The 23,848-nt window shown below is 46.1% G+C and overlaps 1 protein-coding gene across 6 annotated transcripts in view; it reads right to left on the bottom strand.

Moving 5' to 3' along the window:
- The window catches only part of SOCS5 (suppressor of cytokine signaling 5), a 69,811-nt gene that overhangs the window by 34,553 nt on the left and 11,410 nt on the right, over positions 1-23,848 (bottom strand). For 3 of the 6 annotated variants that reach the window (XR_011360336.1, XM_069955585.1, XM_069955581.1), the window contains exon 1: positions 2,550-2,883. The gene's annotated coding sequence lies outside the window, so the exon portion shown is untranslated. Of the gene's footprint in view, positions 1-2,549; positions 2,884-13,697; positions 13,764-18,481; positions 18,569-22,775; positions 22,809-23,848 lie in introns of those variants that run through there. The other 3 variants (XM_069955582.1, XM_069955583.1, XM_069955584.1) reach the window with 3 other exon arrangements.

Genomic DNA, 23,848 nt, shown 5'->3' with positions numbered 1-23,848 from the left:
GGCAATACCCGCCCTATGCCATCAGTAAGCTGGCAGAATACCCATCCTATTTCACCAGGGAGCGGGCACAATACCCCATCCTATTTCACCAGGGAGCGGGCACAATACCCCATAAGTGGGCAATACCCATTCTATGCCATCAGGGAGCAGGCACAATACCCATCCTATGCCATCAGGGAGCAGGCACAATACCCATCCTATGCCATCAGGGAACGGGCACAATACCCATCCTATGCCATCAGGGAACAGGCACAATACCCTGTGCTATGCCATCAGGGAGCGGGCACAATACCCTGTGCTATGCCATCAGGGAGCAGGCACAATACCCATCCTATGCCATCAGGGAGCAGGCACAATACCCATCCTATGCCATCAGGGAGCGGGCACAATACCCATCCTATGCCATCAGGGAGCAGGCACAATACCCATCCTATGCCATCAGGGAGCGGGCACAATACCCATCCTATGCCATCAGGGAGCGGGCACAATACCCATCCTATGCCATCAGGGAGCGGGCACAATACCCATCCTATGCCATCAGGGAACGGGCACAATACCCTGTGCTATGCCATCAGGGAGCGGGCACAATTCCCCATCCTATGCCATCAGGGAGCAGGCACAATACCCATCCTATGCCATCAGGGAGCGGGCACAATACCCCATGCTATGCAATCAGGGAGTGGGCACAACAACACACATACAAAATGATGGGATGCAATGGGATATAATACACTGATCACCTGTACAGTCTGTGCCATCTGTTCTCCTGGTGCAGGGTATAATACACACAGATACCGGGGTGCACGGACAGCAAGAACCCCATATCCACAAGCTATGTACAAAGAAAGGACAGGGGACAAAACTAAACTTTGCCAGGCTGTGAACGGGGAGATGTGTGGGCGCTACACAAGCCATGTGGGTGTAAGGTAAGAAAGAGTGTGCAATGGGAATAGGGGAAGGCCAATAGCACCCCAAAATATGATTCCCATATAGAGAACAGAGGAGCAGACTGTACCCCAAAATGAGGCTGCACAGTGCAGGGAGAGGAGAGCGCACATCATCCCCATACATACAGCTGTCACACATCTACAACCCCCATCATGCTGTGGGAGCCGGGGCGAGTAGTCATCAGGGCAGGAGAGCCACAATCCTGGGGTGCACAGCTATAGGGGATCTAGAGGGAGGATAATGACATGATGATCTAGTGGGGTGCAGCAGATGAGACTAATAACTGTATATCAGGCATGTCATCACTATAGGCTGCAGAGGGAAGACTGCTGCAAGACTGAAGCTGCTGAGATATATGGGTGCAGAGTGGAGCGGTATAAGAGGAGCCCCCCATAATACTGCAGGCAGCCCCCCGACCCCCACACAGCTGAAGAGGTATAAGAGAAAGCTAAAGAAGTATAAGAGGAGCCCCCATAACACTGCAGGCAGCCACCCCTCCTCCCCAGCTGGAGAAGTATAAGAGATGTCCCCCATAATACTACAGGAAGCCCCCACCCCCACACAGCTGGAGAGGTATAAGAGAGAAAGCTGAAGAATTATAAAAGGAGACCCCCAATAACACTGCAGCCAGCCCCCCCAGAGATGGAGATGTATAAGAGGAGCCCCCCCAAATACTGCAGGCAGCCCCCCCCCCCCCACACAGACACACAGCTGGAGGTATAGGAGGAGCCCCCCAAAATACTGCAGGCAGCCCCCCCACACACACACACACACAGACACACAGCTGGAGGTATAGGAGGAGCCCCCCAAAATACTGCAGGCAGAGCTGGAGATGTATAAGAGGAGCCCCCCAAATACTTCAGGCAGTCCCCCACCAGAGCAGGAGCCCCCCAAAATACTGCAGGCAGAGCTGGAGATGTATAAGAGGAGCCGTAGGAAAGGTATAATATAAGAGGAGCCCCCCATAATACTGCAGGCAGCCCCCCCCAGAGCAGGAGCCCCCCATAATACTGCAGGCAGCCCCCCCCCCAGAGCAGGAGCCCCCCATAATACTGCAGGCAGCCCCCCCCCAGAGCAGGAGCCCCCCATAATACTGCAGGCAGCCCCCCCCCCAGAGCAGGAGCCCCCCATAATACTGCAGGCAGCCCCCCCAGAGCAGGAGCCCCCCATAATACTGCAGGCAGCCCCCCCCCCAGAGCAGGAGCCCCCCATAATACTGCAGGCAGCCCCCCCCAGAGCAGGAGCCCCCCATAATACTGCAGGCAGCCCCCCCCCAGAGCAGGAGCCCCCCATAATACTGCAGGCAGCCCCCCCAGAGCAGGAGCCCCCCATAATACTGCAGGCACACCCCCCCCAGAGCAGGAGCCCCCCCCCCCAGAGCAGGAGCCCCCCCATAATACTGCAGACATACTAATAAAAAGCTACAACTCCCCCATACCCCCCAGCAGTGCAGCGCTAAGGGGGGATACATACGAGATCTGGGGGTGCAGGATACCGCAGCAGATCCCTCCCGTCTATCACTCGTGTAATCGGTGAAGAACCGCACAGGACCGCTGCAGTGTGAACCTTCTCACAATGGACACAAGTTGGCAGTCACTTACCGCAGCCGCACTGGATGTTCCCAGTCCCGGAGCCCGGACGTGCACACACATCCCCGGTACAGTGCGCGGCCCAGACCCCGGCCTCCTAGTCCAATCCTTTCCCCGCCCTCGGCAGTCAATTCCGGATTCCTTTCCACCACCACCCCGAGGCTTACTGCCAGGCCTATCCGCTCCCAGAAGCCCGCTTCTAGTGACCGTGGCTGCTGCCGGTGCGGTGCGTCAGGCAGCGGTGGTGTCGGTGGCGGCGGCTCCGGACACTCTATGGAGGCGGCAGCGAAGCATCGCCCCCCCCACAAGTCTGACCGCGACGGAAAATAACGAAGGGGACTAGACAGCCCTGACGGACAGCAACTCGCAGCCAATCACGAGACACAGTGGACGTATTAGCCAATCAGAAGCCGATGTGGCCAAGACAGCGTGGCTCAGGTCCGCGCGGTGAGCCAATCAGAGCGCTGTTGGCGTCTAGTGGGCGGGACGAGCAAGAAGTTTGGTAGAGACGGGGGCGCGCAGTATAACCCGGTAGCGTTAGAGGGGAGGTTGTCACTGGGTGAGACCCCCGGGCGGGGAGCCTGCGCCAACTGCACATACATACAGTCTACCTGGCCGCCTATATATATTAATGTCTTATATATCCCCTGAATGTGCAGTATATATAAAGCAATGAGGGTCTTTTAAATAATTTTCCTGTATAGAAAGCTTCATGGTAACTGGTTCCCAGAACATTCCTCCATTAGGAGAACTGGGAAAATATACAGCATAGCTGCCTGTCCCTGGTGTGACCCTCTCCTCAGGGTGTGTTCACACCTACAGTACATGCTGCGGATTTTCTGCTAGAATTTGTAGCTTCTCTGCAGTATTGTCGCATTTCTGCTGCATTGTAGCTGAAAAGACGCAGCGTATATATATATATATATATATATATATATATATATATATATATATATATATACATACAGTGTACAGCTCTATAGAGAGTTCTGCAACAATGTACCCCCAGGCCTTGTTCACACATGTAGTGCTGGCCGCAGGGCACCGACCCATTCAGAGATAGTGATCCGTGCTGCAATTGCAGGTCTGTACTAGCACCTGTTAGATGTGTGAACAGTGTCATTCAATCTACCGGGTCCGTAGTGTTGTCTGTTATTGCTGACAGAACTACGGATGTGAGAATGACGCCGCCTCATTCACACCTTCAGTGATTTTATAGGTCCGCTGTTTGTACTCCATGAAAAATGGTCCGTAGTGCATCCGAATCCGCAAAAATGTTGAAGTGATAAAAAAAAAAAAAAAGTAACTAGTTTGTTTACATTTGATCCAGGTTTTTCAGGAATGTCGCAAATGTGATGTCCGCAAAAAAAAACAGATCCCATAGACCTCCATTGTTAATCCATACTGCAATCCCAGTCCGCACTAGGACATGCCCTACTTTATTCCGGATTCGCAATAGAACGGACTGTGTGAATAGCCGAATAGAAATTAATAGGCAATAAGTTGATCTGTGATTGCGGATCCGCAATTATGGACGTCACGGATGTGGGATGTCCTAAGTGCACCGATCCGGCCACCTCCGTCTAAGAAATATGCAGTGACATCACTCATCTCTGCAGAACGCCAGATGTATATCCATTAGAAGGGTCGGATCGGTGCACGGAGGGGGGTGTAGTTCTGCCCCCAGTGAACCAAACCACCTCGTTTAGGGTGGGTTCACACTGAGGAATTGTCGCGGATAAATTCCGCGGAATTCCGTCGCTTGTACGCTCGCATGGCCGCGCCTTTCCACCGGCTCCATAGACATGTCAATTCTTTCAGCGGAATGCGGAATCAGCTGGCCCATAGAATGGTGTCTATGGAGCCAGTGGAAAGGCGTGGCCGTGCGCACGTACAGGTGACGGAATTCCGTGGAATTTATCCGCGAGAATTCCTCAGTGTGAACCCACCCTTACATAGGAAATAAATTACAAATCAAACAAAACCAAACTAACACCAAAACATGTATGTCAATTAGGCAATGGCACACCAAAAATACAAGCAAAAAAATTTTTATTCACAAAATTGCCATAAACCGAGATAGAAACCCAAAATAATTAAAGGACAACTCCGGTGATGGGGCTGGAAATATGGGACGCCACACCTGTTAAGCCCCGCCCCTACGGCACTGTCCACAAATTTTTTACCAATATGAATTTAATATCCATGCAGGATCCCCATCAGGTAAGCCTGGACATTAGGTCTGGAGTTAGGGCCCTATTACACAGAACGATAATCAAACGAATCAGCCCTTTCCAGCCGATTATCGTTCTATGTAATAAACACAACGATCAGCTGATGACAACAATCGTTGACATATGACTCCATTAGAATCAATGGAAACCTATCATAGAGCGGCTAGGGTATCCTACCACTAAGGGTGGGTCGGACCGCCTCCAGTGCTTCAGCCGGGCCTGGTGGTACAGTCACTTTAAGCAAGGGATGCCAGGACATTGGTAAACGATTATCGGGCCGTGTAATAGGCCCAGTAAACGAGCTCTGATTTAGCAGATCAGTCCTTGTTTACAGTTATTATTGGGCCCCCATCGGTCCGTGTAATGGGACCCTTATGGTACTTTTACACGAAGCGATAATTCGCCCGATCGCACGATTAACGATTTTGAATGAACAATTTTTTTTTATAACGATCAGCGTTTAGACGGAACGATACATCGTACGGAAAAATCGTTTTGCGATCGCTTAAGCCTATCTCACATATAGGTGAAATCGTTGAAAGACTGTTTACACGGAACGATCTGTGAATTTTTTGCGAACGACCAACGATAATTTGAGAACATGTTGGAAGATCAAAATGAACAATTTCTCGCTCGTCGTTTGATCGTTCGCTGCGTTTACACGTACGATTATCATTCGAATTCGATTGTTATCTTGCAAAAACGAACGATCAATCGTTCCGTGTAAAAGGACCATTAGATTCGCTGAAAAAATTGCTAGATTTTCCTACTTATAGACAGTAGGAAAATGTTGTCCAAACTTGCTTATTTCCAACAGGTCTGGCCAGCGGCTTAAAAGGATTATAAAAACCATAGCCACTTTCTTCCACACACAGCACTGCCCCTGTTATTAGGTTGTGTGTGGTATTACAATTCAGCTCCATTCACTCAATGAATGTGTAATGTCTAAAGGGGATATTTTTCCACTTCCCCTTTAATATGGGACTGGGTCCGGCTTCTGCTACTTTTGCCTCAGTCATCATGATATTTCGGCTATTGCAGTTGGCACTTTTCCTAGGCTGTGATATATCCCCTTTAAGATGACGGCGGAGGTTTTGTATAGCCGGTCCCTGCTCTCAGCTTATAATGTGGGAATGGCTTTTGTACAGAGAGGAGAGGAAAAGGGTGAGACAATCAATACAAAAAGATCTGTTAACCTCATATCAGTTGATCCGGGATTAAAAGCATAATTGGAAACTGACTGTACATTTCCTTCTTGATCTTTGGTCTTATAACATTTTTCTTCCTTCCTCTTTATTTAAAATACATGTACAAATCCATGAGATGCGCACCTTCCTACCGTGCTGTATAATGATGAAATATTTAAGAGTAGCCGTAATAGGACTACACGCATCTTCATTAGGAAGCTTGTTCTTTTCTGACATTGAAGTGTCGTTAGCTAGATCCCAAAAGTTGTTACTCACCTCACCTGATCCACCATCAGATCCTGAGCTCAGGTTTGAAACTCTAAGGGGGGGGCATTTATCAAGCTGGTGTGAAGTAGAATTTTCTTAATTGCCCCTAGCAACCAATCAGATTCAACTTTTCATTTTTCACAGATTCTTTGGCAAATGTGGTTTATTTTTTCCAGTCTGGCGCAGTGCTCTCTGCTTGATGCTTGAGAAAGGGGGCGGACCCCGAAACGTAGCAGCACGCTCAGTCGTCATACCGTCTGAAGAGAGTGAGAGTCTCAGAGGAGGAATGGAGCCGGCCAGGAACGTGGCGTGAACATCTGAAACTCCTGAATCCTGCGCACTGTGGTGATGTGTTATGTTACATTTTTGTACAAGAAGTTATTTTATATTGCATAAAAAGAAAGAAAAAAGACTAAAGTGTCCTGATCATTCTATTTTTTATGTTGGATTGACCAAGGGGAAGCGTACTTGGTACAGGACTATACACGCACAGTGCGATTAGGCACAAGATTCTTTACATCTTTAAGCAGTGCTCTCTGCTGCCATCTCTGTCCATGTCAGGAACTGGCTAGAGCAGGAGCATTTTTCTATGATGATTTGCTACTGCTCTGGACAGTTCCTGACATGGACAAAGGTGGCAGCAGTGAGCACTGTGTCAGACTGGAGAGAATACGCCAATTCCTGTAGGACATACAGCAGCTAAAAAGTACTGGAAGACTTGACATGTTAAAATAAAAGTTATTTACAAATCTGTATAACTTTATAGCACCAGCTGATCTGCAAACATTTTGCTATGGAGTACCCCTTTAACATCAAGGCCTATCTGTATGGGTTAAAAGTTAAAACCAGGGACAGTCTACAGATTCTGCATCCCAGTTTAGCCTGCTCCAAACCACCTATGGCTTAGAGAATACAAAAGTGTGGAAACATAAAGGAGTTTTTTATGGTTAGAAATACCTATCTCTTAGGGCCTATTCACACATCAATATATTTTTCAATTTGCAAATTTGAGTCCGGGGTATGTTCACACTAAGGAATCCGCACAGATCACCCGCTATAGATTCCGCAGCTCACCCCTACTCACGGCTGCACATATCTCCGCTCGTGCCATAGACTCCATTCTATGGTTGGGCGGATTCCGCCGTCCGTCCAAAGAACGAACCGGGTAATTCTTTGGACAGGGCGGAGACACGCACGGTCGTTAGCAGGAGCCAGCTGCAGAATTAGAGGCGGGTGATATTTAATCTTTAATGTGTCGTTTTTTTTTTTTGTTTTTTTTTTGCAGAAATCAATAGTACAGGCGATTTTAAGCAACTATGTAATTAGGTTTATTAGGCAAATATGCCATTATCTGCATTCAAAAAGACTTTCCCCAGGTCTCCCATCCCCCCCCCCCCCCCACACACACACACACACACACCACCTCTCTCTCATTCACTCCTCATTATCAGGAAATCTCGACTAGTTTACATCAGTCGAGCCCTGTGTAACCTATGGAGAGGGGAGGGGGAGGAGGGAGATTAGTCCAGAGAGAAGAGAACAAAGGATTAAAAAGTGGAAGCTGTATGAAAGCCGGTATTCAGAGGTCAGAGAGGTCAGTGCTGACTTCAAAATGGGAAAGCCCAGTGATGTAGCTGTAAATTAACTCTTTGTTGTCCTGTTTTGGTGCCTCACCTCCCTCCACCCCTCTCCATAGAGAACCATGAAGACAGGGGGGAGAGCTTCAAACTTTTTCATGATGAAAATGCATTTTGCGGCTAATAAACCCAATTACAAAGTTTCTTAAAAATCGCCTGTACTTTTTGATTGTGATTTCTGCAAAAAAAAAAAAAAATTTAAATTAACCCCTTAGTGACCGCCGATACGGCTTTTTACGGCGGTCACTAAGGGTCCTTATTCTGCTGCCATCAGCTTTTTACGGCGATGGCAGAGAATAAGGCTACGGGGCCGGGACGGCCCCCACCCCATCCCCCCGGCTACCGGAGGTAGCTGAGGGGTTGGGGCAGTGTGTGGGGTCCGTCCCGGCCCCCCCCCCTACCGACGATCGCCGCTATTAACGTTATAGCGGCGGCTGTCGGTAAAGGAGATTACCGGTGCTGCCGCCGCCTTTCATCTCCCCCCGCCGTGAATCTACGGGGGGGGGGGGAGATGAAATAAGTGTCCCCCAGACCTCAGATCAGCCCCCCCTAGTAGGGCGATCACTAACCCCCCTCCCCCGGCGGCCATCATTTCCAAGATGGCCGCCGTCATCGCTGTGAACCGACTAATGTCGGTTCACAGCGATGGAAAAGTTAAAATGAATGAAAGCCCCATGCTCTCCGCCACCGGAGGTAGCGGAGAGCATGGGGCAGTCATCGGGGACCCCCCTGTTGGGTCCCGGTACAAGCGATCAGCGGTATATACTATATACCGCTGATCGCTTGTACCATGTGCATCCAGGCACTTTTTATCCCCTGTCACCATGAATGATTGGTGACAGGGGATAAAAAGTGATGTCCCCCCACCCCCCCAAGTCGCCCCCCCACCCCCCCTGTCACCCCCGTCCCCCAGTCACCCCCCCTTCCCCATACTCACCTGCTCCTGGAGCTCCTTCCTCCTCGACGTCCTGGCTGGTTATGAAGTGCGCATGCGCTTCACAACCAGCCAACTCTGAAAATTTAAAGTGACAGAGACCAATTTGGTCTCTGTCACTGAACTATGATTACTGAGATAGAAAATATCACAGTAATCATAGTAATACAGTGAAAATGAATATGTAAAGTACAAAAAGTGACAAACATACAAAAAAATAAAACACACACTTTTTATTATAGTAATAATTGCAGTTTACTCCCAAATTACCCCTAACCCCTCCCCAGATTACCCGTAACCACCGCACGTTGCCCGTAACCACCGCACGTTGCCCGTAACCACCGCACGTTGGCCGTAACCACCGCACGTTGCCCATAACCACCGCACGTTGCCCGTAACCACCGCACGTTGCCCGTAACCACCGCACGTTGCCCGTAACCACCACAAATTGCCAGTGACCCCCTCCCGATTGCCCGTAACCACCCCAAATTACATGTACCCACCCCAGATTACCTATAAGCACTTCAGTTTATCAGTAACAATCCCAGATTGTCTGTAACCCTTCCAGGTTGCACATAACCCCCCCAGGTTCCCCGTAATCATGCCAGATTACATGTAACCCCCCCAGATTGCACGTAACCACCGCGCGTTGCCTCTGACCACGCCACGATGCCTCTGACCACGCCACGATGCCTCTGACCACCGCACGTCGCCTCTGACCACCACACGTCGCCTCTGACCACCACACGTCGCCTCTGACCACCACATGTCGCCTCTGACCACGCCACGGCGCCTCTGACCACCGCACGTCGCCTCTGACCACCGCACGTCGCCTCTGACCACCGCACGTCGCCTCTGACCACGCCACGGCGCCTCTGACCACCCCAAATTGCCAATGACCCCCTCCAGATTGCGGTGCCCATGCCAGATTACAGGTATCCACCCCAGATTGCCTATAAGAACTTCAGTTTATCCGTAACCACCCCACATTGCCCGTAACCACCCCACGTTGCCAGTAACCACCCCAGATTGTCAGTAAGCACTGCAGGTTGCCCGTAACCACCCCACGTTGCCCGTAACCACCCCAGATTGTCTGTAAGCACTGCAGGTTGCCCGTAACCACCCCGCGTTGCCTGTAACCACCCCAGGTTGCCGTAACCACAGCAGGTTGCCCGTGATCACCCCATGTTGTCCGTAACCACCCCAGATTACCTGTAACCACCTCAGGTTGCCCGTAACCACCCCTGGTTGCCCGTAACCACCCCACATTACCTGTGATCTCATTTTTTTTATTTTATTTTAGTAACTGTGCTATTCTAATAACCATTACTAGCTGCAGTTTTGCTCCTGTAAATTGGCACTCCTTCCCTTCTGAGCCCTCCTGTGTGCCCATACAGTGGTTTATGCCCACATATGGGGTACCGTTGTACTCAGGAGAACCTGCGTTACAGATTTTGGGCTACGTTTTCTCTCCTGTTCCTCGTCAAATTGAGAAATTTCAAACTAAACCAACATATTATTGGAAAAATTCGAGTTTTTCATTTTTACTGTCTTCCTTTGAATACTTTTCTGTAATACCTGTGGGGTAAAAATGGTCACCACACCCCAAGATGAATTCTTTGAGGGGTGCACTTTCCAAAATGGGGTGACTTTTGGGGGGAATCTATTCTGCTGACACTACAGGGGCTCTGCAAACGCACCTGGCGCTCAGAAACTTCTTCAGAAAAATCTGCACTGAAAATGCTAATTGGCGCTCCTTCCCTTCTGAGCCCGGCTGTGTGCCCATGCAGTGGTTTATGCCCACATATGGGGTACCGTTCTACTCAGGAGAACCTGCTTTACATATATTGGGGTGACATTTCTCTTCTGCACTTTCTAAAATGGGGTGACTTATTGGGAGATTTTACTCTGCGGACACTACAGGGGCACTGCAAACGCACCTGGCGCTCGGAAACTTCTTCAGCAAAATCTGCATTGAAAAAGCTAATTGGCGCTCCTTTCCTTCTGAGCCCTCCTGTGTGCCCATGCAGTGGTTTATGCCCACATATGAGGTACCTTTTCACTTAGGAGAACCTGCGTTACAAATTTTGGGGTACTTTTTTCCTCTTGTTCCTCATAAAATTGAGAAATTTCAAACTAAAAGAACATAATATTGGAAAAATTTGAGTTTTTCATTTTTACTGTCTACTTTTGAATACTTTCCTCTAATACCTGTGGGGTCAAAATGGTCACCACACACCAAGATGAATACTTTGAGGGGTGCACTTTCCAAAATGGAGTGATTTATGGCGAGATTTTACTCCGCTGGCACTACAGGGGCTCTGCAAACACACCTGGCGCTCAGAAACTTCTTCAGCAAAATCTGCATTGAAAAAGCTAATTGGCGCTCCTTCCCTTCTGAGCCCTCCTGTGTGCCCATGCAGTGGTTTATGCCCACATATGGGGTACCATTGTACTCAGGAGAACCTGCGTTACAAATTTTGGGGTACTTTTTTCCTCTTGTTCCTCGTGAAATTGAGAAATTTCAAACTAAACGAACATATTATTGGAAGAATTCGAGTTTTTCATTTTTACTGTCTTCTTTTGAATACTTTCCTGTAATACCTGTGGGGTCAAAATGGTCACCACACACCAAGATGAATTCTTTGAGGGGTGTACTTTCCAAAATGGGGTGACTTATGGGGGGTTTTCTCTCTGCTGACACTACAGGGGCACTGCAAACACACCTGGCGCTCAGAAACTTCTTCAGCAAAATTTGCATTGGAAAAGCTAATTGGCGCTCCCTTCCTTCTGAGCCCAGCTGTGTGCCCATACAGTGGTTTACGCCCACATATGGGGTACCGTTGTACTCAAGAGAACCTGCATTACAAATTTTGGGGTGCTTTTTGTCTCATATTCCTTTTGAAAATGAGAAACTTTAATCTAAACGTATATATTATTGGAAAATTAAAATGTTCCATTTTTTTACTGCCTAATTGTGAATACTTTCCTCCAGCCCCTGTAGGGTTTAAATGCTCATTATACCCCTAGATTAATTCTTTAAGGTGTGTAGTTTCCAAAATGGGGTCACGTATGGGGGTTTTCAGGATACCAGACTTCTAAATCCATTTAAAAAAAGAACTGGTCCCTAAAAAAATCAGTTTCACGAAAATGTGATAATTTGCTGATAAATTTCTAAGCCCCATAACACCCTAAAAAAGTAAAATATGTTTACCAAATTATGCCAGAATAAAGAAGACATATTGGTAATGTGACTTAGTAACTAATTTATGTGCTACGACTTTCTTTTTTTAGAAGCAGAGAATTTCAAAGTTCATAAAATGCAAATTTTTTAAATTTTTCATGATATTTTGACACAAAAAACACACAAAGTAGTGACCAAATTTTGCCACTAACATAAAGTGCCATATGTCACGAAAAAACTATCTCAGAATCGCTAGCATACGTTAAAGCATCACTGAGCTATAAGAGCATAAAGTGAGACAGGTCAGATTTTGAAAAATTAGCCTGGTCATTAAGGCCAAAACTAGCTGCAGCACGAAGGGGTTAAACGACAGTGACACAGTGACAGTGACAAACTTCTTTTGAGAAAGAAAAGAATAAAGATTGAGCCACAATTGTATAATTGTCCAAATGTTCCCATTTTCATAGGAAAAAAAATTGGAATTGTTCCTCTGAACATGGAAGCCTTTGTCCCTCTCAGTCACATTCTCGGCATATTACAGCATGTGTCTCCTCTGGTGACTCACAGCCTGAAAGCTTCGGCTGATCAGGTGATTATAGGCTACGCCGGGCTAATTGATATGTGGCAAAAAACGCTGCTGAGACCTGACTGCGGGCTTCCACATGATTCATGAATTCTCATACAAATAGATTGCATGCGTCATGCTGAAAAAAAAAAAAGTTGAGAAAAAAAGAGTAAAACCAGATCAGGTAATATAATATACATATCACATTGATGAACTGTGACATAAGTATTATATGCCACACATTATAAAACACAATCCCATTGTGATTCCATCTGGTTATGATTAGTCTATTCTTCCTCCATTACGGTATACATTACCAATGACTGATACTTCACCTACATAGGGAAATATCTGTTTATATGGCAGGGATGGGGAACCTCCAGCCCTCCAGCTGCTGCAAAACTACATTTCCCATCATGCCTGGACAGCCAAAGACTGTCCAGGCATGATGGGAGTTGTAGTTGTGTAACAGCTGGAGGGCCAAAGGTTCCCCATCCCTGTTATATGGAGTCTTACTGGTTACATGCACAGTAGCTCCTCTAGAAGGAAGAGACTTTGCCCTTGTTGGTAGCCTCCTGGCATTACTTTGCTTAGAGGTTATTGCTTGGTACTTGATAGGGGTACCCTAGAGGGGGAAAAAAAAGTTATACAGATTTTTGTGGGGCCCATTAGACTAATGTCCACCAAACTTTCAGAAGGACTAGCCAGCCATCTAATGTGTACTATCCACCAATGGCAGATCTCAGAGAAGAGAAGGACTGGACAGCTGAATATTTAAAGGGGTACTCCGGAGGAAAAATAATAATGATTTAAATCAACTGGTGTTAGAAAGTTATACTGCTTTGTACGTTATTTCTATTTCTAAAAATCTTTGAGTACTCATCAGCTGCTGTATGTCCTACGGGAAGTGATGCATTCTTTCCAGTCTGCTGCCACCTCTGTCCATGTCAGGAACTGTCCAGAGCAGGAGAGGTTTTCTGTTTCAACATGTTTATTAATTTTCAAAGCATCGTAAATCATAAAAATAACATTTTCATGAAATTTTCTGTGATGTCATACAAAGTTGTACAAATAGAGGCAGAATAATCACCGATACATCCAATATTATTTTGTAATATTGTAAAATGTGACGATTGACAAGTTAATACTGACCAGCAGGAGAGGTTTTCTATGGGGATTTGCTACTGCTCTGGACAGTTCCTGACATGGACAGAGGTGGCAGCAGAGAGCACTGTGTCAGACTGGAAAGAATACGCCACCTCCTGCAGGACATACAGCAGCTGATAAATACTGGTAGATTTTTACAAATGTACAATTTACAAATCTGTATAACTTTCTGACACCAGTTAATTAACAAAAAAAAAATTCTAGTTTTCCCCTTTAAAAAAAGAGAAGGATATTACTGAACAGTAGTTCAGAGACAAGGTGGGTGCACTTGGCAATCTCTAAGTTCATGGTGGTCCATAAACTTCTCTAAAATAATGTAAACTTTGGACATGGAGAGAAAGGAGCTGTTGCACATAACACCTATGGCTGACAATGATACCTCTCGGCTACATTTGAAAAACAACGCCAGGATGTTGGTATATAATTCGATCAAACCAAATTGCCTTATGTACCACGTGCAGGTCCCCTGGTCCAACTCCAGAATGTGTTGGTCACAGACCTTGTTCACACTTGTGTTGCTTGGTGGCCGCTTCCTCTGCTGGCAGCACCTACTGGGTTTGGGGACCCTTGGGGTTTGGTCCTGTGACACTGTGGTTGCCTCATGTACCACAAGCAGGTCCCCAGGTCCAACTCCACACTGTCGGTCACAGTTAGACCTTGTTCACACTTGTGTTGCTCGGTGACCGCTTTCTCCGCCGGCGGCGCCTGCTGGCTTTGGGGGGGCCCTTTGGGTTTGATCCTGTGACACTGGGGTTGCAGGGCCATTCTGTGACCTCCCTTCCCTGCTTGTGCTCACTTTGCGGGGTTGGTGGTCTCTGACCGACACAGTGTTGAGTTAGTGTAGAGACTGATGTGAACCAGGGGACCTGCATGTGGTACATGAGACAATATGGTTTGATCAAATTATATACCAACATTGTGGCGTTGGTTTTTAAATGTAGCCGGGAGGCATTGATGTCAGCCATAGGTGTGAGGTGCAGATGCTTCTTTTCTCTCCACGTCCGTATAATGTAAACTATACTGCCTGCTGCAAAGCCTCATGGTCCTAAATTTGCAGCTCATAAGTAATGCATTAATGGCAGTAAACTCTCTACAACGTTTCTGTACATCTAGTTAATCATAGGTTGTAGATTCAGTGAAGGATTCGCTTTTATTCTCACGAACTTCTGTTAGACCAGAGGGACGGTAATTAATATTTCAAGGAATTCTGTCAGAGACGTGATGTGCCTATGGCAGAGCCTTGTCTCCAGATAAGGAGATACCATTCACATCTGACTTGCTGAGTAATCTAGTGTGAGAGACAATCACACCTGGAACTAGACGTTCTAGGAAACTGGGCGACATGCTAAATGCTTTCTAGGAAACTGAGCTGTTCGTGAGACCACTCTTCCGGTCAGTGATTCCCTAGCACGGAATGATGGAGAAGCCACGTAACCCTTGGAAGTAGGGGACATGTAGGCGACAAGATCCACAATTAATTATTTCAGCTATTTTAATGTTCTTGTAAGAAGCTCCTATAACTTCTGTCTGAAAATACCCCAGGGTTACTAACAGAAAACGCAGAGCTCTCCGTTTTAGCTTACAAAAGTTTGATGCTTGGGGCGTACATGGGCCTGTGTCACAATGATTTATTTCAACTGTTGTCAACCGTGAAATCCAATATTCCTACATTATACTAAACCTCATCAAAGGGAAGCGGTCCCCAATGCTAACGTGTCTTTTAATAAATCCTTATAATTCCCATTAAATAATTCTGGAACATCTTTTCAGCTCTTTGATGTGAAGTTCCAATTATTTGTAATAGAAACGTATAGATGTATGACTTAATAGTCAACTGGGTGCTACCAGTTTGGGGGCGTGTCCCTACATTGATACTGTCAGCTCTGATTGGATAGTGTCAGACAGTAAAGTGATACGCCCCCTCAATTGGTAACACCCAGTTGGTGTCATAGATTCCTAGTAAGGATAACAGAGAAATTGTACAGCTATGAGAACAGGTGATCCAGAATTGTTATCTTATGTATTTGACAGGTCAGGAGTGGTGACAGGTTCTCTATAAAGACTAAGCGGTCATTTACACGTTCCATGCACAAATTTATCGAACATGGTGTAAAGTGAAACTGTCTCAGTTGCCCCTAGCAACCAATCAGATTCCACCTTTCATTTTCCAAAGAGTCTGTTAGGAATGAAAGGTGGAATCTGATTGGTTGCTAGGGGCAACTGAGCCAGTCTCAGTTTACACCATGTTTGATAAATCTCCCCCAATGTGTTACAGAAAGGACTTCGGACTTCATGATGATGTTGAGTCCATAGCACGTCGTCCATGCTCGGACCATAATTGTAAAATGTCTGAATCCCCCCTAATTTATATAAGTGAGTCTCATAGGTGATAAGACTGAAATAAGATACAGGTCCCATCTATAGTACCCCACTTTTAATTATGGCCCAACTGGAGTATCATCCATTCATAACTACCTTCTGTTTTTCTATTACAGAGCCAGTTGCTAAATCATTTACACATATTGTAACCTAGTCCCAGTCCCTTGTTTTATATAGCAGTGTTTTATCTGGTATGGTATCTTATATTCAGATATAGAACCTCTACATCCAATCTATAACTGAACTAGAAGCTGATAAGATTAGTTTAACAGGATTAATCACACATAAACCCAATTACCGTCAAAAGATGTACACTTTTTGCTGGGCACATTCCTGTGATAGACGCCAACCAAATGGCTCTCTTTCCCGATAACTCCATACATATGTACGCTCCACTTTGTAGGGAATTATTGTGTTCTAAATAGGGTCAGGCAGCCACTGCCAGACTCTCCCAAAAACAAAAGGATTGGGCACTCTCTAATCCAACATGCTCGATCCTTCTCTCCAATGACCTCTTCTATTAGAGGAGAGGTGGAAGGCCTACGTAGATAGTTGGTCATTCCTGGCAGTGAAGACTTCAAAAAGCTCAGCAGTGAAGACTTCAGAAGAGAAAGATTTAGTAGTAGGGATTTCTGAATTTCCTTAAAATGAGTTACTAGTCCAGCCAGGCAGTAGGGAATGCTAATGGAAAGCTGGCCTGTAGACCCTCATTGATCAAACTAGTTAATATCCAATTTAAGTGTTGACTGACATTTCTTAAGAAATAATTTCCTAGCGATGCTGTTTACTATGTAGTGCAGTTTGCTGTTTACACCTATACCAATGCTTGGTAACAGAAGGCCCCATGGCAAAGCTGGCTCTCCCTACAGTTGTGAGAGATCCAAGCATTGTCATTCCTTTTGTTTTTATTCATACAACCAGTACGTCGAGTCCCACACCCGGGAACCAGCACCCAGATTACAGGGTGAGTATTTTTTTTATTTTAATGCCGCATAAATGGTGGCAAGGAGGTGGGAAACTATGAGTACAATGCTGGACTTCTCCCCTTTTACCCCTTTAAATCAAAACTTCCAACACATTACCTTCTTCTATCCATATAAGATCATGGGGTTAAACTTTAGTGCCACTGGTGCCCTATAGAGATGACCAAACCTTGAGCATGCTTGGATTCATCCGGACCTGAACGCTCTGCATTTGATTACCAGTGGCTGAAAAAGATGGATGCAGGCCTAAGGCTGCCTGAAAAACATGGATACGGCCATAGGCCATATCCATGTGCTTCAGGACTTCCTAGGGCTGCATTCAACTTCTCCAGCCACTGGTAATCAAATGCAGAGCGTTCAGGTCCAGATGAATCCAAGCATGCTCAAGGTTCACTCATCTCTAGTGCTGTATAATGAATCTATTGGAGAAATGATCCAGGCTTTCAACCATAATACAACACTAGCTGGAAGATAGGATGCCGACCTGCGGCTTCGTAGCATCTGTTATCTGCAGAGTGTATAAAGCCCCTAAGTTGGGTTCATACAGTTGTGGAGGAGTCAGGAGAAAAACCTGTTCACTCTCTAGCTATCTAATGTGTATGGCTGGCTTTAGGGTTTGGCTTAGGTTGATCTTAGGGCCCTATTACATGGAACGATAATTGGCCAAATCGGCCCTATTGGCTGATTATCGCTCCATGTAATAAATACAACAATCAGCCAATGACAACAATCACCGGCTGATCGATGATATAGGTTTGGACCTATAAATTGTCGGGCGCCGACCCCGCATCACTACGTGTAATAGCGGTGCGCGGCCGGCGGCTGACAATTTCCAAACGGCATACCTTACCTATCCGTGCTGCAGGGCTCCTCTTGCGCTCTGCTTCTCCCCGGGTCCTGCGCGCTCCAGCTTCAGAGCGGCCTGTCTGAGCTGACAGGCTGCTCAGCCAATCATAGGCCGGGACCACTAGACAGGCCACTCTGGAGCTGCAGCACGCGGGACCTGGTGAGAAGCAGAGAGCAAGAGGAGCCCTGCAGCATGCATAGGTAAAGTATACAGTTTAAGCAAGGACTGCAAGGACATCGGTAACAATGTCCATGCAGCCCTTGTTAAACGATCATCGGGCCGTGTAATAGGCCCAGTAAACGAGCACCGATCTAGCAGATCGGCGTTCGTTTACAGTTATTATCGGGCCCCCATCGGCCTTTGTAATAGGACCCTTAGTTTCACCAGTTGCTTACATTAGAACAGTATACACATACAGGACAGCAAGGGATGATTTATTCAGTGTGTGTGTATAGACAACTTAAATAGATAAAGTATTGTTTGTTGTTCACAATGTGCAATTATCATGTAATGATAGGGGGAGGTTGTCATCGTTAATTTGTTGTTATTGTGTGGCTTACCTGTCCTGCACTCTCTTTACATAGAACTGAAATGCTGGCCAGGGGGCCATAACTGATAGCTGGCCAGGAGAACAGGTCTTCCATCTCCTGCAAGAGAAAACAAAAACTAACTATCAAATTCACACCGTCCACTAAAAGGAAGAGTCACCAACCTGTAACAGATAGTTGTTTTAAGGTTCTTGCTCCTCGTTGGTACTGACCAGAATGCTGATTGACCAGAGAGATGGAATTGATGCATCTCCGTGATGTATTCTCATTGGAGAGATCAGTGGTATGGATGTAATGGCAAGGATGGTGGGTCCGCTAAACCTTTGTAAGCCATGGTGCTAAACCACACCAGGGAGTGGACTCTAAGGTGCAGCTGGTCTTCACCAGAACCAGCCGCAAGCAGGATAGACTTGCTGCGGCAGGTGACCCCCAGGTCGTTACCCCTAGCACGACTTGCTAGCGTAGGTGGCAGAGGTGAAGCAAAGTACAGAAACGTGAGACAGATGCATAGTTTGGGACAGGTAGACAGGTCCGGGCAGGTGGCAGGCAAGAGCGAAGTCATGAGATTGTAGAAAGGGAACTGGTACACTGTAACGGAATAACAGACTAGGAACGCTTTCTCAGTAGGCTGTGAGCACTAAAGATTTGGCAGAGGGGCACAGCAAGAGGCTGGTATATATGCATCCAGACCAGACCCCAATTAGGAGGGCACTGGCCCTTTAAATCATAGCGAGTGCGCCGGCCCAAGGAAGAGAATGAAGGGACGTGCAGGTGAAGAGGCTGAGTGCCAGAGACAGGAGGGGTAAAGGTAGGTGTACACAAGGCCAGGAGTGCGAATGGGGATGGGAATGCGACCGTGGTGGCGGACCAGAGTGCAGCTGCAGTCAGGGATGCAAGATGTATTTTTAGGAAATGCTTTTTGAGGAAAAATGCAAATTACTTCTCCTCAAGAAGAAGGAAAACTCTCATAATAGAAAAGAAGAGTCTCTCATCTGTGGACGATGTTTCAGTGTTATATCCCTATTACAAGTAGTGATTATCAATCCATCGTAGCTTGATGGGCCATTGTAACCTACTGAAAATTCATCGGCCACAGATCTTGTGTAATAGGGGAGGTGCAGCGCACAGATAATTGCAGAAAAGAACGTGAATAATACAGTGATCGATTGATCAAGGTTTGCGAAGGCCTTGTAGACGAACGCCAATCACTGAGATCAGCACTCATTAACAGACAAGCTAGGCCCTCTAACATGGATCAATTTCTTCTTCAAATTAGATGATTACATTCTAGAAATAAATCATCCAATTTTCCCCTGCTCCCCCTTACATCTCCCCACAAACCATACGTATTATAATACACCTCAATGTAATCAGCTCGTCTAGTTATGTCTGCTTCTTAAAGAGCCAGATATATCCAGATCTCAATTATATCAACATTTATAGTGGTAACAAAAATACTGAACTCATCAGACAAGTTTTGCAACGTAAACTTTGCTGTTATACCTATACATTGCTACACTGTACAAGTCTCCATTGTTTAGTGCCTTTTTACATGCAAATTGGGTCCATGTTGTGCAAACACATAGGCGATTGTTAGTCTGCTTTGTGTCCAAAACCTTTTCAAAATATTAAAAACTGCAGGTTCATGTTTCCTGCATCGTAGACAATTGTCTAAATGTTACAAACTAGGGGGGAGATTTATCAAACACTAGAAAATTTACCCGATGCTGCCCGGGTATAAAGTGTCAGTGTGTTAATTACATTTGTTCTAAGGTGCCCAGGAGGCCAATCTAAAGGTATTGTTTCATCTGAGTTAATCAGGGGAATTAGTGTATACCTGTAGTGCATAGTTGGAGGGGTTCTGTATACCTACAGTGTATAGTTTTGAGGGGTCTCGCATATCTGTAGTGCATAGGTGGGGGGGCTGTATACCTATAGTGTATAGTTGGGGGGGTTCTGTATACCTGTAGTGTGTAGTTGGGGGGGCTGTATACCTGTAGTGTATAGTTGAGGGAGGTCCTGTATACCAGTAGTGTATAGTTGGGGGGGTATACCTGTACTGTATAGTTTGGGAAGTCCTGTATACCTGCAGTGTATAGTTGATGCTGTATACCTGTAATGTATAGTTGGTGGAGGTCTTGTATACCTGTAGTTTATAGTTTGAGGGTCATGGATACCTGTATTGTATAGTTGGTGGAGGTCTTGTATACCTGTAGTATATAGTTCAGGGGTCCTGTATACCTGTAGTGTATAGTTTGAGGGTCCTGTATACCTGTAGTATATAGTTGGTAGAGGTCCTGTATACCTGTAGTATAAAGTTTGGGGGTCCTGTATACCTGTAGTATAGAGTTGGTAAAGGTGCTGTATACCTGTAGTATAGAGTTGGTGGAGGTACTGTATACCTGTAGTGTATAGTTTTGGGGTCCTATATACATGAAGTGTATAGTTTGGGGTCCTATATACCTGTAGTATATACTTGGTGGAGTTCCTGTATACCTGTAGTGTATAGTTTTGGGGTCCTGTATATCTGTAGTGTATAGTTTGGGGTCCAGTATACCTGTAGTATAGAGTTGGTGAAGGTGCTGTATACCTGCAGTATAGAGTTGGTGGAGGTCCTGTATACCTGTAGTGTATAGTTTTGAGGTCCTGTATACCTGTAGTGTATAGTTTGGGGTCCTATATACCTGTAGTATATAGTTGGTGGAGTTCCTGTATACCTGTAGTGTATAGTTTTGGGTTCCTGTATACCTGTAGTATAGAGTTGGTGAAGGTGCTGTATACCTGTAGTATAGAGTTGGTAGAGGTCCTGTATACCTGTAGTGTATAGTTTTGAGGTCCTGTATAACTGTAGTGCATAGTTTGGGGTCCTATATACCTGTAGTATATAGTTGGTGGAGTTCCTGTATACCTGTAGTGTATAGTTTTGGGGTCCTGTATACCTGTAGTGTATAGTTTGGGGTCCTGTATACCTGTAGTATATAGTTGGTGGAGGTCCTGTATACTTGAAGTATATAGTTGGTGGAGGTCCTGTATACCGGTAGTGTATAGTTTTGGGGTCCTGTATACCTGTACTGTAAAGTTTGGGATCCTGTATACCTGTAGTATATAGTTGGTGGAGGTCCTGTGCACCTGTAGTGTATAGTTTTGGGGTCCTGTATACCTGTAGTGTCCTGTATACCTGCAGGGTCGTATTTACCATTAGGCACCCATGGTCTGGTGCCTAGGGTAGCACCTTGTAGAGGGGCAGTACCCTCCCATTCAGACTTTCAAGAAAATCTGGTGTCTTTTTGAGGGGGGGGGTATGGCAGTATTGGTCAGGTCTGGTATAGTGGTGTTATCCAGTCACAGTATGGCGGTATTGGTCAGGTCTGGTATGGCAGTGTTATTCAGTCACAGTGTGTCGTTATTGGTCAGGTCTGGTTTGGCAGTGTTATCCAGTCACAGTATGGCGGTATTGGTCAGGTCTGGTGGCGGTGTTCTCCAGTCACAGTGTGGCGGTTGGTCAGTTCTGGTATGGCAGTGTTATCCAGTCACAGTATGGCGGTATTGGTCAGGTCTGGTATAGTGGTGTTATCCAGTCACAGTATGGCGGTATTGGTCAGGTCTGGTATGACAGTGTTATCCAGTCACAGTATGGTGGTATCGGTCAGGTGTGGTATGACAGTGTTATCCAGTCACAGTAAGGCTGTATTGGTCAGGCCTGGTGTGGCGGTGTTAAATGTGACGTGTGGAGCTATTACCTACCTATCCTGATGCTAATTGGTGAGTGAGGATGGGGCATCTTCAGGTTTAGTGCTTAGGGCAGCAGCAGCTGGTAATACTGCCCTGTATACATGTACTGTATAGATGGAGTAGGGGGTCCTGTATACATGTACTGTATAGATGGAGTAGGGGGCCCTGTATACATGTACTTTATAGATGGAGTAGGGGGTCCTGTATACATGTACTGTATAGATGGAGTAGGGGGCCCTGTATACATGTACTGTATAGATGGAGTAGGTGGCCCTGTATACATGTACTGTATAGATGGAGTAGGGGGTCCTGAATACATGTACTGTATAGATGGAGTAGGGGGTCCTGTATATACATGTACTGTATAGATGGAGTAGGGGGTCCTGTATATACATGTACTGTTTAGATGGAGTAGGGGGTCCTGTATATACATGTACTGTATAGATGGAGTAGGGGGCCCTGTATATACATGTATTGTATAGATGGAGTAGGGGGCCCTGTATATACATGTACTGTATAGATGGAGTAGGGAGTCCTGAATACATGTACTGTATAGATGGAGTAGGGCGTCTACCAGTTATTTCTGTGGATCTGTTGTGAGGAAGCTGGCCCTAGCAACCATTCAGATTCCAGCTCCCTATGAAAATGAAGGTAGTAATCCTATTGGTTGCTAAGGCTCCCAACTGCTGTTTCCTCTGGGCAGCTGCAGCTAATTATGTCACCTGTGTGTGCAGTGTGGAGATTTTCCCATTCATTTCTATGGGGCACCGCTCTTCCCCCTCCCCCTCCCCTCCTGTACATCTGGCGGGGACGGGACCTTCGCTCTACCCGATGTATCTGTGTGCCAAATTTTGGGGTCAAACAGTTCAGGCGTTTGGAAGTCTATACGGGACAGACAGACAGACAGACAGACTTTCATTTTTGTTATATAGATGGTGTAAAGTGAAACTGGCTCAGTTGCCCCTAGCAACCAATTAGATTCCAGTTTTCATTCCTCACAGACTCTTTAGAAAATGAAAGGTGGAATCTGATTGGTTGCTAGGGGCAACTGAGCCAGTTTCACTTTACACCATGTTTGATAAATCTCCCCCTAAGCCCTATTATACATACTGTCCACCTACTTTTGCCCACCCTGTATATTGTTAGTGATGTCCGTGCAGCCCTTGCCTTAAGTGTAAAATAATAAATGTTATACATACCTCTGCTCTGTGTTCTTCTAGCTTCTCCCTGCTCCCGCAGCCGCCACTGGAACGTCTCTGCAGTGACAGGCTGCTCAGCCAATCACAAGCCGCGGTGCTGTCCTATTGGGAACAGGGAGAAGCTAAAACAACCCTGGGAACATGGACAGGTAAGTATAAGTTTGTTATTTTTTAGCTGTTGGCCACGCATCACTATTACAAGTAGCAATGTGTGCCTGGCGGCCAATGATGATGATAATTTTTAGTGATAATTGGCCGGATTGGCTTGATTCGGAAGATTATTGTTCCATGCAATAGGGCCCTTAGTGTTTTACATGGTAAAAACTCTTACTAATCCTTAGTTTATTCTCTATTTTCTTAATTCTGGTTCTGTAAATAAAAATTTGGTGATTCTGGGGATGGACAATTCTTTAACGCTTTTATCACTTTTATTGAAAAATAATCTGAT

Source organism: Dendropsophus ebraccatus, chromosome 15 (assembly GCF_027789765.1).
Source record: "Dendropsophus ebraccatus isolate aDenEbr1 chromosome 15, aDenEbr1.pat, whole genome shotgun sequence".
Classification (NCBI taxonomy): domain Eukaryota; kingdom Metazoa; phylum Chordata; class Amphibia; order Anura; family Hylidae; genus Dendropsophus; species Dendropsophus ebraccatus.
Note: the sequence above shows the minus strand (reverse complement) of the source record. Positions and strands in the feature narration are given on the sequence as shown.